This window comes from Pteropus medius, unplaced genomic scaffold, assembly GCF_902729225.1.
Source record: "Pteropus medius unplaced genomic scaffold, Ma_sr-lr_union100, whole genome shotgun sequence".
Lineage (NCBI taxonomy): Eukaryota > Metazoa > Chordata > Mammalia > Chiroptera > Pteropodidae > Pteropus > Pteropus medius.
The window spans coordinates 7,509,815-7,517,893 of NW_024342474.1; the positions used below are offsets into that span (position 1 = coordinate 7,509,815).

The 8,079-nt window shown below is 39.1% G+C and overlaps 1 pseudogene; it reads left to right on the forward strand.

Moving 5' to 3' along the window:
- The first annotated feature begins 1,345 nt into the window (after window positions 1–1,345).
- LOC120604830 (elongation factor 1-beta-like) lies at window positions 1,346–2,018 on the forward strand (annotated as a pseudogene).
- The last annotated feature ends 6,061 nt before the right edge of the window (window positions 2,019–8,079 follow it).

Sequence of the window (8,079 nt, forward strand, 5' to 3'; positions counted from 1 at the left end):
TAAGATTACTGAAACCAAGAGATGAAAAAGATTCAACAAGGAAACAGACCATTTCTTTCACCAGGGTTAATTCCTACTCCAAGTTTTTGGTATAACAAATAATTCTATATGCAGTTGTTGAAGCAATTTCCTTACCCCTTTCTCACCAGAAAACTGTTGATTTGGAAATGAAAAGGGAAGCAGAGACCAGTGGAAGATGACAAAGAGAAGGTAAGTTTCAGCCACTAAGTTATATAATTCAAAATAAGACTACAGCTTTATTTTATTTTTTAACAATGTGTAATATACATATAGAAAAGTGCATATTTCATGAGTACAGTTTGCTGATTTTCACAAACTGGATTCGCCCATGTAACAAGTACCCAGATCAAGAGAGAGAACACTTTTGACATGCTCACAGATTTTTCCTTAACTTAGCAGTGTATCTTCGCCCACAGTGGGCATTTAAATATTGCTGCTCTACATCACGATTGGAAAAACTAGTAAATCCCTGAAGCTGGACAGCAATAGGAAATGACAAAGCCAGTGTTGAGTTCTCTCTGCTTGTGGTTTTGACAGAGCTACTGGGTCCCAACATGAAATGTGCGACACTAGCTGCTCAAACTGGATTCAAGGAAGGCATGGAAGAGGAGAAAAACATTTCAATTAAAGCTCTTTCCCTGAGAGGTTGCCGTCAAAGCTGATGTTTATAAGAGTTATGAAAGCATTGTGGTTTGGGGACTAAGATCCCAGGATCTGTAATCAGAGATACCATCTCCACGACTTACTAGGAGGGTCTCCCTTCCAAGTTATTTAATCTCTCTGAGCCCCAAGAGCCCCATCAATAAAATAAAGATGTGCTAATCTCACTGAGTTATTGAGAGGATTGATGAGATCTGCTATAGTTGCATGTGAAAAGTGCTGAACACAAAGAAGCGATCAAAAGATGGCATTTATTATTATTATTATTATTATTATTATTATGACAATGCCTGAAAAACTGATTCATTCATTGGAGAAGAGACCTCCTGGCTTTCTCTTCTGTTGGATATCAGTTCACCCTCCTCATGTGGATTTTGTTATTTCCCTCTTAGCCTGTTAGAATGGAATTCAAGACTAAAGAGTGAGTGACCTCTGTTGGTGAAAGAACCAGTGTACTCCATCCCTTCTTTTCTGGGCTTACCTAAATCTTTAAACAAATACCTCCTAACATTTACTCTACACAAGGTTTTTAAACTCTGGTGTGCATACACATCACCTGGAATTCTGGAGCCCACACCTAAGTGTTCTTTCACCTTTTTTTTTTTTTTTAGGCGCTGACTGCCAGTGCTCCTGCTGCTGCCCATCTGCCAGTTCAGCAGACACCATGGGTTTTGGAGACCTGAAAAGCCCTGCTGGCATCCAGGCACTCAATGGCTACCTGACGGACAAGAACTACATCAAGGTGTATGTGCTATCACAAGCAGATGTAGCGATATTTGAGACAGTCTCCAGCCCACCACCTGCCAACTTGTATCATGCCCTACGTTGGTATAATCACATTGAGTGCTACAGAAAGGAAAAGACCAGCCTGTCAAGAGTGAAGAAAGCTTTGGGCAAGTATGGCCCTGCTAATGTGGAAGACACCACAGGTAGTGGAGCTACTGATAGCAAAGATGATGATGACATGGATTTCTTTGGATCTGAGGAGGAGGTGGAAGGTGAAGAAGCGAAGAGGCTAAGAGAAGAGTGCCTTGTACAATAAGGGTCAAAGAAAGCTAAAAAACCTGCACTTGTTGCCAAGTCTTCTATCTGATTAGATGTGAAATCTAATGACGAGACAGATACGGCAAAGTTAGAAGAGTGGGTCAGGAGCATTCAAGGGTATGGCTTGGTCTGGGCTCTTCTAAACTAATTCCAGTGGGATATGAATTGAAAAACTTCAAATATAATGTGTAGTAGAAGACAATAAAGTTGAAACAGATATGCCAGAGGAGCAGATCATTACTTTTGAGGACTATGAGCAGTCTATGGATGTGGTTGCTTTCAACAAAATCTAAAATCCATCAATTCTCTGTCAGTAGCTCTGGAATGGGGCCCAGGAATCTGCATATTAATCAATGCCCAAGTGGTTCTGACATAGGTGGTTTTTGGGCCACCCTTTCAGAAACACAGATCCTCTGGGTCTCAGGATATCAGAGATTACAAAAAAGAGCATCTATTAAAGCAGAGGAATGTTCACTGACTCAATTTTCTAGGCTGAACTGATAATATTTACAGTTGACACTTTCCAAACATTAAAGAAATTTTTTAAGGAATAAAAAAGTAATTCTCCAAACATATGGGTCGCATATCATTAAAAATTCTAAGTAGAAATGAGATGCTAATAAAATTGGTTGAGTCAAATCAATGCAACTTTAAAATTCATAAAAGCAAAAATAAGATTCCTGCTAATGTATAAATGTAACATTTTTCTCCTTATGGTTTTCACTATTTCTTGAGCATATTTCTTGGCATCTGACGTTCTCTATTTTGGGGCATTTTCAGTTCCTCTTATTTTTTTTCCTAAAAATAGGTCCATAAATACCATAGCCCAAGGCATTTTTGTAAAGAATTTTATTTGTACATATGTAACATAGTCATGTCTTTATACATATTCATCGAGATAAGCAAAATGCTTTGTCAAAAAAAAACCCACACAAAACACAATTCTCCCTGACCTTCATCATCATCACCTTACCCAGTGCATAGTAAATTAGTAAATTATGTCTACTTTCGCTTAAGAGATATATCCCTTAGCTAAGTTCAATTACAGACTTTCATGAAAGCAATTTGATATTCTTAAGTGAGATTGCAGTTCGGATTATAGGTTCAGTTTCTTCAGTTGTGTTCAATAAGCATTTATGAAGACCTAATTAATATGTTCCCAATTCTATTAGGTTGGGTTGGTCATTTTCACAAGTTGATGGGAAAAATAAAAACCACATTGTGGTGGAACACAAGTTGGAATAATGACAAGGCACCATTTCTCTGAGCAAAGAAGAGCTGGTAGCAAACCTGAACAGTGCCCAAACAGATCATTTAGCCCCAATACATTTGAAATTGCTTTTATGGAACAGATCATTTTCATTTCTTTCCCTAGACACCCCACCCACAGATTCCTGCCCAGAGAGCACAGTTGGAAACTCTCCCTTTACACAGTTGTAGTCTGTCCAACCCTGCTCCATGGCCTGACACTGTCAAATTTGCCTGCCTTTCTAAGAGGTCCCAAGCCAATCCATTTCTAAGAAAGCACCTGCTGAAGTAAGAAAAAAGGCTTTCAGACTAGATGTAAACATACCAATATCATTGCTTGTCTTAAGAGAAGTAGAGATAATTAAGAGTGATTTTTTTATATTATCGAAATTTTCCATATTTAAAAAGTTACTTTTATAAATGGAAAAAGTAACAAAAAAATAAGAAAAATTCATCTTAAATTAGGTAGTGCTACCATAAAAAAATTGGGTATACAGCCATTGTGATTGTTGCTATTATCAGACATTTGTATTTGTATTTTAAACTCAAGTACCTACTAAGTTCAAAATGTATCTGCTTTTCAAAAGGACCTTCTATAGAATACACAATTGCCTTTTTCTGGGTGTCAAGATTTTAGGCATGAATAAGATCGAAGATGGTTTTCTTCTTTTATCCACTCAAGTTTTCTAAAATAAGCATGAATAACTTTTTTAATTAGAAACATACCAATTAATGTTATTATTTGGAAAGAAGATTTTAGACTCACTGAAGCTCACAGATATTTAGACTTCACCCAAATGTATTCCTACACTACAGGAATTTGCCTAATTGCTTTCAGTGTGATCATCAATTTCTTAAAATAACAGTCAATAAAAGTTATTTGTTTTAATGATTTTAATAATTAGATATCTTGTAAATATTCTTGATTTTCAGGTCTATCTGGTGTTGATATGAATCGAATCCAGGAAACTGTACAATTAACAAAATTTAATCTTTTTTGGATACGGTCTTTTAAATAAGCGAGCATCAGATTTACAATGTGGGACTCGTGAAAATGTCTCATTACCTAGGATTATCATAATCCTGGAAATGACAAATTTTAAAATTTGTAGATTCATTTTTAAGACTACAGAGAAGGCTAAAAGAAGGAGCCTATATTTATTGTGACCAGGTGTTCCTGGCCCACTGTCTTTAATAGCCAAGACCACATTGCTCTATCCCCAGAGCTCTGCTCAGGAAGACATAAAAGGTATGGACGTTTAAGAGGGCCTGGTAAACTCTTCACCCTAACTGCTCAAAGTGTAACTCGTTCTTGGGGTAAAACTTAGCAGCTTCCAAGTAAAGGCGAGAAGGGCTAAGATTTCTGAAAACAGATGTTGAAGTCAGTAAATTCAATCTATGTCTAACACATCATCCCATTGCACCAAATAAGAGTATAAGAAATTTAATTCCTTCAAACAAACAAACATAAGAAGGGAAACAAACATGAAAAACAAATGATAGAATTGACTGATTCTAGCCTCAGCTTGAGTAGACTTATCACAGGAATCATTTATATTCTTGTGTTTTCTCTCAGAGGCGATATTTAACATTAAAAAACAAAATTTAAGACATATAATAATTTCAATTACTACCAATCAAAAAAAGGAAAAAAAAATGCAAACATCTATATGGTTTCATTTACAAGGTCCATATTTTTAAGCCTGAAAAGAGATTATATGTTTTAAATTTAAGTACAACTAAGAATTGTTTTCTTCAATGGAACCTTCACTGAAAAGAAAGATTTCTTATTATTTTATCTTGTTAACAACCTTTTTCATAAGATTGAATTTACCTTTAAAGGTTTGTTTCTTTAAGCAGCAAAGCAATAAATGGCCTCTAGTGAAGGGCACATGAGTAGATTGTTCTCCAACACAGAGACCCAGAGGCCTCTGGTTGCCTTGCAAGGTTCTCCAATAACTTGCATAGTCCTTGGATTTGAGCTAAATAGGTTCACTTTGCACAGACTAGAGGTTGAATAGCAATGGAGTATCGTAGTTACGGGCTAGAGCCAGACTGATTGGGTTCATATCTCAGCTCCCCTACTTACTAGTTTGTGACCTTGGGTGACTTATCTTAGTTCTTTCTTCCTCTGTTTCCTTGCCTATAGATGAGGATGATAATGGTACTCTATCCTAAGGTTGTTGTTAGGTGTCAATAAAATTAATCCATGTAAAGTTCTTGCCTGATACACAGTAAATTCTAATTATTAACTGTATTCATAAATACAGTCAGTGTGAAGATGCAAATGAGAGAAATCTAAGAGGAAGAAAGAACAATTGCCAAATAGTATTGTGAACATTGTTTTAGAAATATTAGAAATTTTATGCAAATGCATTAATGGTTCTAAGTTATGTCGTTTTGAAGTTTTCTTTTCTTTTTTCTCTTACATCCAGGTGAAAGTCTCCAGGAAATGTGGGAGGAAACTTCCATGAACTTTGCCATAAACAAACACCAATCTCCCACAAGGCTGAGATGGCATTTTTAAAGAAACAGCCATCCCTTATGAGACATTTCCACCTATAAAAGTAAAGGCCAAAATTTGTTCTCAGTTTCACTTAGAACCCATTGTGTTAATCAGAGAATCTTTTGGGGATTGAACATCAATCACATGCCTGTGTGAAAAGTATTTTCTAATCACACATTGCCAGTAGGAAGTGGTACAGAAGAAGAAGGAGGCTAATGAATGGGAAGCACAATGATGAATCCAATTCATCAGATTTCCCAATAGATTTCTTACAGCAGTCAAATGAAGGGGAAGGTAACAGCGGATTATTATCTTTCTCTCAACACTCCCCCTCTGCCAAGAATTTTTAAAATGTCACAGGAATATAATTCACATGCTTCACAGATTGTGAACCTTTTTCCCTGAATCTTCAACCATGTATCCAGCAGCACCCAAGCTCAATGTAATCCAAGTAAGACTGCAAATGGCCAAACATCTGCCCAGCCATTCAAATGCCACAGGGTATGGGGAAGAAGACCCCATGTGACACTTACGGGCTAGAGCCAGACTGATTGGGAAGAAAACTAAATGCTGCTAGGAGTGGTACACTGTGAACATACTGTAGCTCTGCTGGAACTTTGAGAAAGCTGGGAGCTGTCGTAAAGAGTAAGTGCAATCAGAAACTCTCACTGACGATCATCTTATAAACTTGGCTGATTGTAAAGAAGAAAAGATACTCTTGAGCACTAAAGCACCAATCATTCACATGCCATGAACTCGCAAGAGAGAGGATCATCTCTTTTCAATCTTTGGATGGCCAGAGTTTAACAGTTCCTGACATGAAAATAATGATAATCATTATTACATCATTGTTAAATTATTGGTCAAGATGGCAGAGAAGGTAAATGCTGTGCTTGCCTCCTCTCATGACCACATCAAAATTACAACTAAACTACTGAATAACCATCATTGAGAATCGCCTGAAATCTAACTGAAGAGAAATTCTACAACTGGGGACACACAGAATAGGCCACCTTTGAGGCTGGTAGGAGGGGCAGAGATGCAGAACAGGCTGGTCCCACACCCACATGTGATGTTTGATATCTCGGCTGTAGAGGTTTTCCCGGAGGGAGAAGGGGTCCCAGCCCCACACCAGGCTCCTCATCCCAGGGTTCCAGTGCCAGGAAGAGAAGTCACCACAACTTCTGGCTATGAAAACCAATGGAGATTGTGGCTGAGTGGGACAGAGAGCAACTATAGTCACAGACATTGCTCTTAAGGAGTCTGAACACAGACTTACTCACTGATGGACTCACTCACTCTGAGCTCCAGAGCTAGAGCAGCAGATTGAAAGGTGCCAGGATGTGCGGGGAGGAATTCGGTTGTGTGGCTTTACAGCAAAGGCTGGAGGGGCCACTTTCTCCCAGACAGAAGTACTAGCAGATCCTTTGTTAATCCCTCACACTTCTTGGCATGCAGACATAGGCAGGCACCATATCTGAGTCTCCATCAACCTGGCCAACACAGGTTGCCCTGCCCAGGTGATTTCCCGAGACTCTGACCCACCAAACTTGTAGGCCACCCAAACTGCTTCCAGTGACTTTTCTATATGAACAGCCTGTCTTGGTTCATGCTGCAGACTTTCCTAAAATTTCTCAAAGATTTACAAAATCCAAACAAGTAGCATTTGGCCTCAGGGTGCCCCCTACCTCTTGCTGAGCAGCCCCAAGTCCGGCACTAGCAGTAGCTGGCTTTAGCTTGCAAGTTGGCCTCTCAAAGCACATCCAAGCCCAGCATGGGTGGCAGCTAACCTAGGATTTATTGCTGGCTCATAGTAGGTGGCCTCAGGCAGGACACAGGTCATGGCTGAACTTGGCCTGTGGTGGGGCCCCTCCCAGGAGGCCCTGGCCTGCACACCTGTTGGCTGCCTTCGGTCTGAGCCAGAGCACCACCCAGGGCCATATCCAATGATGATATACCCAAAGAGCAGACTAGACAAGCACCAGAGACCTGCTAAAGTGAATCCTGCTCTATAGAGTCAGCCCCTGCACAATAGCTCCTCCACCGTTGTTATGGCCTGTCCTCACCACCAATCAATCCAAGAGTCAATCCCTCCCATTGATGTGTAAACATTATCCAAGGCTCAACTACAACAAGAGGGCACACACAATCCCTACAAAGGACATACTTGAAGCACCCAGCTCAGGTGACCAGGAAAACTGCGCCACTGGACCCCACAAGGCATCTACTACATAAGGCCCCTTTACTAAGACTGAGGGATATAACAGCTCTACCTCAAACATAGAAACAAATACAGGGATGCAGCCAAAATGGGAAGACAAACATGTCCCAAATGAAAGAACAGAACAAAGCTCCAGAAAAAGAACTAAACAAAATGGAGACGAGTAATCTACCAGATGCAGAGTTCAAAACACTGGTTATAAGGATGCTCAGTGATCTCAATGAGAACTTCAACAAAGAAGTGGGAAACATAAAAATGGAGATAGAAAACATAATAAATAACCGATCAGAAATGAAGAATACAATAACTGAAATGAAGAATATCTTAGGAGGAATCAACAGTAGATTACATGAAACAGAGGAAGATAAGGTAGCAGAAA